We start from the raw sequence: 16,211 nt of genomic DNA, 5'->3' as shown, positions 1-16,211 counted from the left end.
GTGATGGGAAGTACTTTCATTAATGTATTTTTTAATGCTCATGTGAAATAAATAACATTCTTTCATTAAAAACGCTACGAATTAATTCCAACACCTAATATAATACCGAACGTTTCGACTTAATTCAATCCATCTTCATTCGATTTGCGACTATTTAAATTGTATTAAGGAAGTTGTATTATACGAGGTTACTCGTAAGATGTTTGGAATTATTTATCAAGAAAATTTAGTATACTAGACTGCTGAAGATGGCTTGAGTTAAGTCGAAACGTTCGATATCTATTACATATGTATATATTGTATATATTGCACTGAGAAATATATGTTAATATAACCACTGCAATTATTGCGAATTTAGGCTCTTAATTGCCCGTATTTTCATTTATTGTTTATAATTTTTATCTCAAGAATCTTTAATTATTCTTTGATTTTCAAAACATCGTACATATATTTACTTTTAATTTCTGTATTACTATAATTTACACAATTCACAAATATAAAGTGATAACTTATTTTTATATTCTATTTTTTATTCCGCTTCCTCCCTCTTTCCCTCTTCTCCTTCCTCTCCCTCCTCTTCTCTCTGCTTCTCGCATCTCTTACACTCTTATTACGAATTTTCTAAAGGTTTTTGTTTGCGGTTTGCACAAAACATTTTTATAAGCATCGAGAAAAAATATTTTTAGTATTATTGGAACATTTCTAAGTTAAATGCCACAAAATAGACCTCGAAATTATTTTTTGTTTAGTCGGAAAAAATTTATAAAAAAGTTACTTTCGAAAAAAACTGTTTTTACGATTATTTAAAAAATGTAGGGTAATAAAAAAAAAACAGACAACGTAGTGATTTTCAGCGTATCAAAATTCTACAGAAACATCTTTCGAAGTTCAAAGCACAAGATCCTTTCTAAATTTTGTCGGCCTGTGTAATCCTTCCTATAGAATTCACTCCCTATTTGAATTGGGAATCCTCGGTCTCTTTCAAACACAATCCCTATTATCATCTGCGATGGCAAACGCTGTACCGTAATAATGGTTGCTTTTGTAGTGTCCTGTTTGGTTGTTCACACGAGTCAGTCAAATTTCTATAATTAATCACCTTTTGTTACTATTTTTATTATTTATATTTTATCAATTTTTGTTATTACTTTCTTTCATTTTTGTTATTCTCTTGTAATTAACGAGTTCTTTCTTCACATATATTTATACCTACCAATTTGTATGTTCCTAGAGGGCAAGCCTTAAGATAGGATAAATGCTTTCTCTCTCTCTCTCTCTCTCTCTCTCTCTCTCTCTCTCTCTCTCTCTCTTTCTGCACTTTAAAATAATTATTTTTATGGTTTAATATTATTTTTATAAACTTTGTACAATAAATATACACAGAAAATGGAAAAAAAAATACTTTTTTATCCGCGTTCGAAATTTGTCGTCACTGTGTATACATTAACAATACACGACTTAGTTTGTGCAGACGTCACACGTAAGTGCAATGGCTTCAGATGTAACCCGTCACACGTGAACAATGTGTGATAGAATGGCGATGATAACTCAGAAAGATCCATTGCGTTATTATTATTGAGGAAATTAATTAGACTCGACTGACGCGAGTCAGCATGATATTACGCATATAACTTACACATTTCTATGCTTTTATTTCTTTATCATCCGCCTACATAACTGGTCGCCAATCAATATTTAAACAATCAATACGACAGATGCATCAAATAAAACAGTATAGTGGCTTGAAAGATGATAGTCCAAAAAAAGGTGCTAAAAAAAGGAAAAAAAAAGAGAAAAAAAAATAAATTAACCATTTATGTAATTTTAGACTATTTGCCTTAGGAAAATATTTCTATGCCAGGGCTCGGCACAATTTGTACTTCTCGGTGATTTTGACTCGGCTCTGCCTTCCGCTACTCTTCTCATTTTATCATCCCGCGCATAATTCAAATGCCATGTCGCTCAACACTTAGAATATAATTAAGATAGAATGAAGCAACGCGTTCAATCTTGTGCGCGTTGCTTCATTCGATTGTAGTTATGTAATAAACAAAAAAAAAAGATAAAATAAACGGCGTGAGCGCCCAAAGCAGATAGGCCTCATATCTACGAGCTACTTATACGCTTCTAAGTCGAGCGGCATTTAGACTGCGCGCGAGATGATGAAGTGAGAAGAATAGCAGGAGGTGGAACCAAGCCGAAAATCGACTGAGAAATGCAAATCGTGCAGAGCTCTGTTCTACGCCATCGAAACGCAACCACTTCGTTTCCAATTCCTGCCATATGTGTCGTTTACACAAACATGTATCTCGACATGTTATCTTGTAGGGGCCATGCGCTATTTTCTTTTTCGCGCGACGTATTGACATTTTAGCGATGATTCTTGTTGAAGCAAAACGTTTGCCTCGTGAAAGAAAACAAATGTAATAAAAGAATAATCAACGCATTGCTCTGCTACGTGTTTTTTATTATTTTCGTTCCATTTGATCAGATCTTGATAATATTATTCTAGTAGCTCTTACTGAACAATTCGAAGGAATTCTAGAGGAATTCTTTAATTCGTACCATGAAAGAATAAAATTAAAATATGTTGAAGCGACAATAGAGGAATTAGTTACCTAGCTGTAATACTATCAATCGATGATGAAGGAATTATTTTTTATATATATAAAAAAATTGACAACTTCAAGTCATTTATTAAATTTGTATTCTAATCATCCCATAAAAAAGGAGTCGTCATTGGACAACTTGACAAATTGTATTTTTATCCCATCCAAGATTCCACGAAAAAAATATTACGGTTCTAATTAATTCATTATTGAATAATGGATATTCTCTAGAATTTTTATTCTCCACCATCAACAACAGGATCAAATCACTTACAAAACAAAAAATTATGATAATATTAAAGATGATAAAAATATCATCTCTGATTCTAATATTGAAAAAGAAAAGTTCTTTATTGTTCCTTATCTGAAAAACATTTCTGAAAAATTCAAAACCATGAAAAAAAATTCAATTTCAGAATTGCCCAAAAACCTATGAACAATTTAAGTTTGTTTATTAAGACTGGCAAAGATAACAAATAAAAAAGAAGAAAGATCATACGAATGTCGTGTACAAAATTAATTAATTGCCTTCATTGCGAGTCTTCATATGTCAGGCAAACCAAAAGAAAGTTGAACACTCGTAAGGAACACAAATCAGATATTAGATATTAGAAAGCCTGAAAACACAATGTCTATAATATCTCACCATAAACTGGATTATAATCAGAACATGGACCGGAATAATATAATGATCCTTGATTCAGAGCAGCTATATTTTAGAAAATTAGAGATAATACATCATACTCTCAGAGATAATACATATAAAAAGACAAAGTTCTGGATTAACCCTAACCAACCACTCTTGGGTCCAACGTACTCTATGCAATTTTTCACATTACTATAATTTTTTTATAATATAATTTGAAAATTCAGATTGAGAGAGGCTGAAAAAAAACTTTAACTGTCCATAGATAAGCCTGCAAGGATATTTTTCTTTTTTTGCATTATTCTCGATATGACAATGCACGAAAGTTCAAAGAGGATACTTGGGATCCGCACGTGAGCTAGCTTGTAAGTTTTCGGCGTTCTGGGTACTCCTTTATTTTTTATTAAATATACGTTTATTGAGTTTCGGATAGTATAAAAGTAAGTACACAAAAATGTAGAATTAAAAAGAATTATTTCAATATAATAAATAGTAGAAATTTTATAATCTCGGTCTTTGGAGATGCCCGGCTTGGCCGGGGCGGATGTATTGCTTTAAAACGAGCGTTACATCATCCTCTAAACTAAATCCTAATAAACATAATTATACACACTATAATAATATTTATACATGTACAATCCTTTATCTATCATTTTATATTGCTTAAATAATAAAATTTTATTTATTAATTGTAAACTTATAATATGTATAGATTTTTCAAAAATGTCGATTTTTCGATAATTCAAATAATTATACTTTTTTGAGCAAGTCATATCTACTATTTTTTTTATTAATCCAAAGGATCAACTAAAAAAATCTTACTGGTTTTTGTTTGAACATTAAATTTAAAAATTTGAGAATTTTTATCCAAAGTACAATAATTTTTTGCGAATTTTTCCAATAAAATTTCTTTGAAAAACATTGTAATTAATTTAAAATAAAATGTTATTTATCTGATTCATATTTATCTGTCTTTGTCTGACTTCGAAGTTCACACGTTTTAAGGGGGGGGGGGGGGAGGGAAATAAACGTTTAGTCCAGAGATATAGTGATAAAGTTGCAAAGTTTTTACAGACACTGATGTAGCCGGGAAAGCAATCTAAAATAACAATGGCGTGATAGGGTTAAACATGCAAAGTGATACAGATTTCCAGACATGTTTTTACCCAAAATGGATGAATGTATCCCTTCTACAAATGTGTTTCTAAGAATTCCTTCTCCTATTACAATTCCCACACAAATATAAAAGATTGACACTTGACGCGGTTTGCTCAATACCTCAGTCTCGAAGTAATTGCAGTATCATTGTAAAAAATTCGCAATGTCATTACCAAATTGCAACGTTATTACAACGAGATACAACGTTAAACAAAGTAACAGCAGTTACAAGCAACTACTTCCATTTTCTGCCAAAAATACTGATTTCAATTTCATAGTTCGGTACATCGATGCCGATGGTACTTATGTTCCATCTTTGCGCGAACGAACCATGTAAATACAAAACTGACCGAAATTTATTGCATGCATTATCGTAAGCGCATTCGCAGAGACTCGCAGCAGGCTCGAACTTGATCAAAATGATTGAGAATATATAGGATACATTCGCGTTAAAAACGCGAAAAAAACGCTTTCTTAGCTCGTAATGGTTTTAACATATCTTTATTTATCTACCTAACAGATAATTTAATTACTAAAAAATAATAAATGCATCGATAACCAAACGAATTAACGACTGCGTTATGAGAAGGTTTTTCAAAATTGATATAAATAGAACAATTATAAAGCGTAATTAAAATTCTAGTTTCTTTTATAACCATTAGTACATGTACGTGTATCAACTGTATCAACACTTTAGATATCCGTCGTTATTTATATAAACAATAATAAAAACGAATAGTATTTAAAATATTGATGTAATGAATTTGGTCGTAGCGTTTGCAAGAACTAGCGCAATTAACATATAAATTTCCCGATAAAAAATTTTTCATGCATAAGTATTATATATACAAATATGTATAAACATACTTAGAACATATTTCCTATAAAATTATGTATGTTTATGAATACTTATATATGTTTATGTATGTTTATATATATTTATATGTATATATTCATGCATGACAAATTTTTTACCGGGAATACACAACGTATACAAACAAATAATAAAAACATAAGACTCACCATGAGCAAGTGGACACCCTATATAACGAGGCGACTCTTATAGTAGGTATACAGAATGGGGTACTGTCTTATTTACGTTGAAGCAGTTGTCGGCTAACTTAAAGCGGTAGCCATCATTCAATCAAATCGAATAATTTAAACAGCCCGGATTCACGTAGCGAAATCATATAATATTTGACGTCAAGCATGATTATCGTATAATGGCACGTAATAGCCGTTTATTTGTACAGGTTCCAAGCGGCGCCGTAATTTTCAAATGGTATATTTGCCTTCTTGAGAACGACACTGCTGAATATTGTTGAATTGTTGAAAACTTCTTTGCACGCATTCTTAAACACGAATCTCATCTGACTATAAAACTTCGGTATCGACCAATAACAAAAAAAAAATGAACAAGAGTCCGAATCACCAACACCCTCGCGTTAGAAAAAGAAATATATCAAGCCGCAATATAATTTGGCGTGGTAAATTTTAAATAAAATTTAAGAGGCCATAGATAGAACGATTTTCTGACGCAACACAATACGATTGCACTGCTACGAAATAAAATTATAGATTACCAATCAAATTAGTTAGCAAAACTTGAAATAAATCTTATAAATCTTAAAATATATTAATTTGTTTTTTATTATTTAAACATAAATCATTTAACAATAGGTCATTGACAATAATGGAGTTTTACCCAAACTATGTTTGCAAATAATGATTAACTACTTAGCCAATTAAAATTTCGACGAATATTTTGAGCGATACGTTCCGATATTACGTTGTTTATAGTTACAAGAAAGAAAAAGCACGTACGTTGTTTTTATAGTTTCGAGAACATTCGGAAATAAACAAGTCCCGGAAAATGTTTGTTTTGATTAAGAAGGCGTTGATTTTCTATTGGATTATTGTATTATTGCGATTAATGTTGATATTTGTAAACCGAGATTATTTCTTATATGACTGCTAGGTATTTAATTAAGAAAAAACTATAATAGTACAAATGAGAATAATGTGAGAAAATAATTTCATGAGTTTGATTTTAAACATTAATCTTTAGATAAACGAGGATATTTTTTTTAATTTTATAACTTTTCCTTAAGTAAGATTTGTTATATAACTTACAATTCATTATTCCATTGTATTTTTTGTTTTGAAAATAATACTGATTGTAAATTCATCTTAAATTCATCTGAATTTGTTTTGCATGATTACTTGTTAAAAATAGAGAGATTCTGTCAATAGCTGTGGCAAAATCGATATTTAATCGAATTTGTCGAAATATGTCATTAAATTTAGATATTAATATTTTATGGCTTTGAAAACCCCTCTGTAGTACGTATCGTTTCGGATTATAGAAAGAAAAAAGTGCAGAAAAAATTTCTGTAGTAACCTTAAGATGTGAACGTAAGCCAATTAGATACTGGTGAGCTGGATGAAGGGCCTCCGTGTTCCGTTTATAATTATCACCCGGGTAACGGATTCTGAACGTAGCCCTGTAGATAAAATTTTTGTAATAACCTTAAGACGTGAACTTAAGTCGATGAGTCAATCAGGATATTACTTAGATCTACATAATCTGACGAAAGTAAAGTCTTAAGAGTATTACAAAAATTTTATTTTAGGAGCAAAATTTTTTTTAGGAGCACCCCATCAGATGATAATTATAAACGGGGAGTCCTTCACCCCACCGGCTCACTCGCTGTGGCAGTTCCGAGCGCGCTTCCTCGATTGGCTTTCACAAGGGATGATACCGCCCTCTTTACACTCGCTACTTCTCTTTCTAATGACAAAAACGAGATTTACGCGACACTTATATAAACAAGGAGGTGAAAGAACGATATTGTATGGAAAGGGATAAAATTTACAGATTTCTCATTTGCTTTATTTGCTACGTTGAATATTTTAGATATTTTTTTATTTCGAAGATCCTATCATTATATTTGAATTTTCGTTAATAAAAATGTGCGTTTTCCACCTACTTCCTCGTTTGTTAACGTATTCATATGATCTTTGCAAAATATACGTTTTCTACATTTTCGTTTATTAATTAACTTATTCGTGACTGCAAAATGGAATTTAAAAATATTGAATTAGAACACCGAAAGCATATTTTACATTGAATTTATTGACAATATAAAATGAAATTTTCCAGTCAGTGGAAAGCGCCAGTTTGGTCAAGGCGATTCTCGCCCTTTTTAATATTTTTTGTGAATCAATACATTTTCCAGTTCGAGCAGATTGTGTAGAATTTCCTAAACTTTTATAAATCGCAATATTTTTCAAAACATATTCGCGATCTAATGAATATCTAGCTTTAACCTTCCGCCGGCGGATGTAGAGTCTCGCGAGATCCGCGAGTTAGAGTTTCCTTTTTTTAATTGTGACGAAAATAAACAATAGATATTTATTTCTATGATAAATATGTATTATTTTTTCTACATATTGGAAATAATTTACTACATATTATAATAAAAAAATTGCTTTTCAAACGTAACTTTTGGAAAAGTATTGTTTTTCGCCTTTCATAAGTGAATTATTACATTTAGAAGCTCAAGGAATCGCTACTTACTGACGAGGGACTAAAACAAATTTACTTTACAGCGCCATTTTTGCTAGATGATAATTTAGATATTAATCCTTTAAAAGATTTTCAAGAAAGTTTTTCCCTCAACACACTTTTGTCGTGTATGCTTTTCAAATAATAGTGAAACAAAGAAAATGATCAATGAACCAGAGCATACAATTCGAAATCCATCTAATTATAACGTTTGAGTAAAGATGGAATCACATAATGCTCGATTTCTTGAATGATAGCATGCATACAATCATGCCTGTTCTGATGTATGTTAGAATTCGTTCATACATCGAGCGCTGTATACATTTTTATATTTATTATGGATTACTTCATAGCTTATTTCCTTGCATGCATCAATCAAAAGAAATGATTGCTAATTTCATAGTTATTTATCTAACGTCAAACTGTATGCATCAAAGCAAGTATAGCAGCATGCATGTATGCATGCATGCATACATACATACATGCGTGCATGCTTATCATTCAAGAAATCGAGCATCGTGTGATTTCATCTTAATAAGTCTCACGGAATAAAAGAAGATTGTGTGTGGAATATTCTTCCTTCTAATCATAATATGATAAACGTAACGTTGTGATGTAATGCACGATTTGATGGAGAGAATATGTAGATATGAAATGGATATCAAATTTCAAATTATTTGATGAAAAATAATATATTTTCATATAAATACTTTGAGCAATCGAATAAAATACTTTGATTATCACAATGGTGTTGATATTGATAATTCAATCCCAATAATAAATATTAATTACTTTAAAAAACGAATGGTAATAATGTCCTCTGCTGAAATGCATGCTTTTGTCACTTATTTTACATTATTTATGGGCGATTTAATTAAATCTAGTGTCAAAGTGGGAATTCTATTTATTACTGTATAATATTGTCCACTAAATTTATAAGAAGAAAATAAGTTTACAAGAAATTAACTATCTTAAAAATTTAATCCAAGAGCATCATATAATGTACATGAAACTTTTCATTACTTCATTCAAACCCAAACACCATTTTCTTATTCATTATCCACGATTAATTAAATTTGTTGGACCATATTTGTTGGTCACATATATTCTCTTTCAGATTTAAAACTTTTCATAAAATTGGTAAATAATAGCTAACGTCATGACATCAAGGAAAAATATTGTCTACATTATAGCCATAAAACATTAATTAACTCACCATTCGCTGAATCTGTCTCAACTGCCCAGGGAGATTTGTCGACTGCGTTGCCCGATATCAAACGTTGGAGTGCTACTTCATTTATACGTTTTTTGTCGTACAACAAACAGTACAGAACAGAGAGATCCTCAGATCTCTCTATCCTATAGTCAATCAACAGGCTTGAAAAATTTGTCGTGCGACAAAAATGCACAAATGAAATATCACCCTTGGACAACACGAACGTTGACAATATCACGGTAAATACTGTGTTTGCACGATGTGATGTTGGCCCAGATTACGTTATGATGTATATAACAACATTATGATCGTGTCATAATGCATGTCACATTAGGCATTGAAATTGAGGATTAGAATGCAGTCAATTCAGTTTCAATTAGAACGAAATTAAAATTAACAGGAAATCGTGTATCTTGAAATGAGGTGAAATTACAAAAGTGAACAATTCATTGGATATTGACCAATTAAATTATGAATATTCTAATGAATTTGTTCACTTCTATAATTTTCATCTCATTTCGAGATACACAATCGATCACCTGATTGGTCGAATTCTAATCTTTACACAATAAGACTTTAAGGCTATCGCAAATAAAATTCCGTAATAGTAAGCGTAAAAAACTTAAGCCGATGAGCCAATCAGGATATTGTTTTTGTTCTACGTAATCTGACAGAAATAGAAATAGCAATAAACTTATCCGTAAGACAAATTTCAACTGATTGAAATAAGTTTATTGGTATTTCTATTTTCGTCAGATTACATGGATCTAAAACAGTATCCTGATTGACTCATCGACTTAAGTTCACTTTTTACTAGGTTACTATTAACAGAAATTTTGTTTGCGATAGCCCTTACGGCGCGACATCACATCGGGCCAAACTATGTTAACCACTTCAGATCTGATTTTATTAGAACTATGTTAAAAAAATTTTTTTTAATTTAGTTCAATGCGTACTTAAATAAATAATTCATATTAAACAATTTTTTTCAAAATTTTTCCAACATACCTTGGTGAAAATTTTCCTTCGAACTTTTCATATAATTTTTCAGAATTTCTATATAATTTTATAATTTTCTCATATTTTTTTTATACGAATTGGAACAATTCTCAAAAAATCTGCATCTTTCCTCAGAATTTTTCGTATATTAAAAATACTTTTTTTAAATTATGGAATGAAAAATTTTAGAATATTTCAGAATTGACTTGTATAAAAAATTCTGAGAGAAAATGTAAACTTTCCGAATATTTTTGAAAAATGTTTCAATTCGTATAAAAATTACGAGAAAAATTTTCACTGGCGTATACCTACATTATCATATACAATCGAGATATTTGTTTAAAAGACATCCCTCATCTTCAATTTCAATGCAACAAAAGAATCTGGCAGTAAAATGTGCCGCGAATTGAGATATTAGCGTTAAAGTTGACAACTATAGAAGTTAATGTCATGTACTCCTTAACAGAGAGAAAGGGTGGAGTAAAAGTGGCTTCGCGTAGAAAGTCACGTGCAACAGTTGTAGAAGTATGCGCCCTTCGACAAAGGAGGACGGGGAGGGCGACATATTTCCTAACCTCTATCGTCGTCAACTTTAATGCTTAATATCTCGATTCGCGGGACTTAGGCACAACATTTTACTGTCAGATTCTTTTGTTTCATGCAAAAAACGCATCAAATGAGAATTGAAATTGAAGATGAGGGGCGTGAACATTTACTTACATTAGATGTCGATAGAATTAAATAATTTCAACAAACAATGTCTTCAAATATGATAAATATTACAATGTATGCTGAATCTGAAGGGGTTAAATCTTAAGATGCAGAACGCGGATCACAGATTCAAACGCGATCACAAAACTAGAAATTAACTTAACGTACCTTAATTATAAGTTACACTGTTGCAGAATGCAAACTACAGGTACAAATTCATTTACGAATCGCTAGTTGGATAGCTCCATTGCTCCACTGCTTTCTCAGTTGCTAGTCACGTGACCTAAATTTACCGAACGACCTCTGGGTGCCAATCATGAAACTTTTTTCATAGGAAAAGTGAAAAGTAAAAAATGAAAAATTTTTCTATTAACTTCAATAGCTAAAATTTTCATTTTTCACTTTCTATCTTAGGGATAAAGCTTCATGATTGATATCCTGCATAAACAGCTGCTCGGTATCGTATTGGATATTTTCTAATAGAAAATTAGACGAAGCTGAGAATTGTTCACAGTATAAATAAAGAGAAGGTCGTAATTAATTGGAAATCCATCGAGACTTTACAAATAATTAAAACATAATATTTTTAGACTATATAAAAGATTATACTTTTATCAAGATATTAAATTTTATCGATATAAAAGCAATAAATATTTTACAAATATTTAATTTAATTTTTACTAAGACTTTCACAAGTTCTTCTTTTTATTTTATTTTAATAAAATTCATTTTCAGTAATATACAGGGCCTCTATTATTGAAAAGAACTGTGTATGAAATTCTAGAAAAATATTATAAGTATACATAACATATACTATAGTATTTCCCTAGATTTTTAAATTAGTTTCTTTTCAAAACATAGGAGCTAAGCTGTTATCTGGCGATATTACGAACAAGCAAGATATCCAATCTACGAAGACGAGAGCGAAGCTGCAGAGCAGTTTGTCGTTTGTTTACGTAATAGCGACAGATTGCGAGCAAAACATTCTGAATAGGGATCTCTGAGATAGTTGCACAGATGATATACATCTTTGCGTAAACGAACGACAAATTGCGCTGCAGTTGCCTTCGCAGGTGGAGTAAACGAACGACATCTGCGGCAGTAACTGCATAAGGAACGCACCCTATAGGATGTAGAAAGTTTGGAAAGTTGGATTTAACCGATTCTTAAACCGGAAACACAATGAAAAGCAACAGGAGATAACAAATTTTTCCGGCTTTAGACCTCGTTTCCACTGAGTGCGTCATGCGTCGCGTCGTCACAAGTAATCAATCAAAGCTACGTTCCAAAACTTCCTCTCCGAGGAAAATGTTATTCAAAATATATAGTCCATGTAACGTACTCTATAGAATAAACTCTATAGCTTATAGAATAAAATCTTTCTCGGAGAAGTTTGGAAAATTCTTTCTTCCGATTAGTTAATCAAATGCTTCGAAGCATTCGTAGTGACAACTCGACTACACCCTAAAATATCTCATCTGTGTACACTCACCGATTAAAAGGTTGCAACAGATTTTTTTATGATTTTTGGAATGCAGCCTACTCACCGTGCGATTGGTTTTTATTTACGGATCCATAAGTAAGAACCAATCGCTCGGTGAACAAATTGCATTCCGAAACTCATTAAAAAAAGTGTTGCAATCTTTTAGACCAATATTACATGCATCCGTTTTTTCATACAACAAATTTTTCTGTCGATGTAGGACAAAGAGGTCCGAGATCTTCTCTGTCTTGCAGCCAATTAACACGCTTGAAAAATTCATCGTACGATAAAAAACGGACGCATATAATATTGGCCTTAGTCGGTGAGTGTACATACACAAAGGGTGCTTTCCGTTTGATCACAAGTTGACACAAGCATCGTTCTATCCTTCTTGACATTGAAAGAGTGACAAAGATAAAACCTGAATCGATGTGTGTCACCAAATGGAAAGCACCCATAATCTTTTTCTTTCCCTCTTTCACGACACAACGTATAATGCGCTCAGTGGAAACGAGGCCTTACTTAAAAAAGATAATACGCGATACTTGTTTTCCTGCTGGATTGCCACCTGCATTAAAATCTTACCATCGTATTGGCTGCGATGTTGACAGTGCCAGCAAGAATCCAATCCAATCTAATCCAATTAGTAATCCAGCAAAAAAAAACATTAAACAAGCATATGTGTCGTGTGTTGCCTGTTATTGAAGACTCTCGGGCCAATATCATGGTGTAAAAATACAAGATGTAAGGGCCATTCCACACAAACTTGCATAGTCGCATAATCATATGCATAAAGAAAATTATGCAATCACATTTCTGTCATAAAGACACACGAAAAATATGATTGGATTTTCTTTATGTTTATACGGCTATATAAGTTTGTATGGAATAGCCCTAACGTTCCCGCGAACATACAGAAAGAGTATGAATTTGGACCCAAATTTGATTAGCTGTTCTAGTATACTATTGCTATTATACGTAGAAAAGTGTATTTGTAATCAAATTTGATTGATTATTTCCCGTATGCTATCGTCATTGCACACGCGCAACGTTTCACAACGTTTGGCTGCGATTTAAACGCTTTCAGCGCTTTTCAGAATTTCTATTTTTATTTTACGTTTAATAAATGATAAAAACAAAATGATGATTACAAGCGTTTAAAGCACGTGACCGTCTATCGATTACAGCCCCCATCTCATCATAGGCGGTATGTCGGCAATCGATTGTCAAGCCAATCACGGCGCAGCACAATGTTAGAAGAATCTTACTCGATGACGACTAATTTTTGTGGGTGCTTTCCAATTGCTTAACACAAACGTACACAGGAATGCATAAAGTGTATCATTGTGCACCCTGAAAAAATTCATCTGAATTTCTCTGAAAATTTCTCCGAAAAAGTTTAAAAATGTCTCTAAAAATGTCCAGAATTTCGAACACGTTTTAGAGTTTTTCAGAGAATTTTTCAAAATTATTTTAGAGCCTTTCAGAATATTTAAGTGATTTTTAAAGATTTTTATGAAAATTTGTTACTATATATTCATAGACTTTCAGAGTTTATCAGAGAATTGTTCGAAGATTTTCAGAGATTTTTGATAAATTTTTAAGAGAATTTATATAAATTTATGTCAGAGACTTTCAAAATTTTGCATGTAATTTTAATCAGATTTTCAGAAACTTTCAGACATTTTCAAAATCTTTGAGGGGATTTTTGAGAGTAATTTTACACTGTTAAATCTATAGTGTCAAATTTAATTCAATTTGAATCGCCACTGCTCTTACTCAATATATCAATATTTTATTATACTAAAACAATGGAGTTAAACAGTTTAAAATGGGTTTAAACTGTTCAAATTGGGTTAAATTTGACACTATAAATTTAACAGTGTAAAATTATTTTTAAAAATCCCCTTAAAGAGTTCAAAAATCTCTGAATGTATAATTAAGATTATCTGTAAAACTTTGAAAATTTCTGACATTATTATAAAAAATTTTCAATTTACAACTCAAAAAATGTATTAAATTTGACTCAAATTTAATTAATATTTACTAATTGCATACGTTAATAATAATATCGTAATTTCGATTAATTATGTTTTGTTATCATTCGACGAATCTGTAATTATAATGTATCACTACGCAACGAAAATAGGAACGACATATATATATTAAAATATAATTTATTTTTTATATTCTTTGGTGCTGGTGACTTATATATATATATATATATATACTATATATATATACACACACACACACATACACACACGCGCGCGCGCGCACGCACGCACGCACATACAGAGTAGGATGTCTGACAGCTTGTCTTTCTCACTGAATTCTTGAGTTTCAACGAAATTCAGAGACTTTTAGACACTTGGAGATGACTTTCGGATAATTCGCTGAAAGTCTCTGAAAAGTGAGCAACCATGAAAATTCTACCTTCAGAAACATTACTGAATTCTCGAGTTTCAATGAAATTCAGAGACTTTTAGATACTTGGAGATGACTTTTGGAGAATTCTCTGATAATCCCTCAATTTCTTTGAAAAAGTCTCTGAATGTCACTAAAAATCTCTGATAAATGATTTCAGACATTTTCAATGAAGTTTTCAGAGACATTTTTTTACCAAGGAAACTGTTAATATTATTATTATTATTATTATTATATAACATATTTATTTAACAAAAATTATTTTAGTGTCCGAACAGTAAAGAAGAATGGACTGAGGAAGAAATTACATTTTACTAATTGTGGCAGTTTCCTTGTATTGGAGCATTTGATGGCAAGCATATAAATTTGCTACAAAGAAAAGTGGATCCTTCTACAGAAATTATAAAAATAATGATAGTATTATACTTTTTCTGTTTTTCATTATCTCAGCTCATGTAATCGCGATTTATCGTCTCGCAGTCAGAAAATTGCGGCCAAAGACAAATTTACATAAATTCTATTTAGTCGGCCCGACTCTATGTTTAACGTTACTCGCCTGTAAAAGATATGTAAATATGAATTAAAAACAAAATATAAATTCAAAATATTTAAATATTTATTTATGAAAGTAATCTCGAGATGTAGCTGTGTAATCACAAATTATTCTACTTTCTAATTTGTTTCATCTTGATCCCCGGATCGCTTTTAATTTCGATCATGGTGATATATGGACATCCATCGACAACCTTCTTCTAAACATAACGACGTCGTATCATTAAAGCCCATGACACCATGACTATCAATCACTCTTACGGTACGTGCTCGGGAAGCAAAGCGTCTCGCACTCTCGACGGAACTGAACAAACAGTGTTAAGTGTGCTGCTTAATTTCTCATAAATAAGATTCAACAGATTATGGATGTGCAAACAATTAAATTATAATGCCGAGTAGACTCAGCATACATGCTAAATATGCAGCTCGATATTTTGCTCGCATAGAAATATAACAGCAGGCCATTACGTGTGATTGAATTACGTGTGTGAAAAAAATTCGATCGAACTCCTCTGAGAAAAATCATCGATTGTTACTATGATAATTGGATATCTTATTTATGTTGTCTCTTTGCTCTTCTCCTCTTGGTTAAAGATATGGATTAAATCATGGACTAAATAAAAATGCTATATGAGTGTTCAATTTCATAAACGTTAGAAATTATTTTTATTAAAAATAAAATTTTTCATTAATTGAAAAAGATTAAATAAAATAGAGAAAAAAGATTATATAAGAATTATATGGAATTTTAAATCATAAAGACCATGCCCTCTTTTTTGCTAATTGTAAGAAATGCCAACATGCGTTCAAATTAGAAGCGTCAAACAGCGAACAGCAAATCG

At 31.4% G+C, this 16,211-nt stretch overlaps 1 protein-coding gene and 1 long non-coding RNA gene across 15 annotated transcripts in view; both read right to left on the bottom strand.

Moving 5' to 3' along the window:
• The window catches only part of LOC105146324 (uncharacterized), a 104,738-nt gene that overhangs the window by 52,326 nt on the left and 36,201 nt on the right, over positions 1-16,211 (bottom strand). For 7 of the 14 annotated variants that reach the window (XR_015544540.1, XR_015544541.1, XR_015544548.1 and 4 more), the window contains exon 1: positions 9,198-9,212. The exons of 2 other annotated variants lie outside the window; for them this stretch is intronic. The gene's annotated coding sequence lies outside the window, so the exon portion shown is untranslated. Of the gene's footprint in view, positions 1-5,436; positions 6,054-9,197; positions 9,842-16,211 lie in introns of those variants that run through there. 5 more of the 14 variants (XR_015544538.1, XR_015544544.1, XR_015544546.1 and 2 more) reach the window with 5 other exon arrangements.
• Positions 735-5,440, bottom strand: LOC147910186 (uncharacterized). The gene is made up of 2 exons (XR_015544553.1): positions 1,214-5,440; positions 735-1,085 (listed from the first exon to the last, which is right to left on the bottom strand). It is a non-coding gene; the product is annotated as an uncharacterized LOC147910186 (long non-coding RNA).

This window comes from Acromyrmex echinatior, chromosome 3 (assembly GCF_024713525.1).
Source record: "Acromyrmex echinatior isolate Ae372 chromosome 3, ASM2471352v2, whole genome shotgun sequence".
Classification (NCBI taxonomy): Eukaryota; Metazoa; Arthropoda; class Insecta; order Hymenoptera; family Formicidae; genus Acromyrmex; species Acromyrmex echinatior.
The sequence above is the reverse complement of the archived record's forward strand: the minus strand, read 5'-3'. Positions and strand labels throughout refer to the sequence as shown.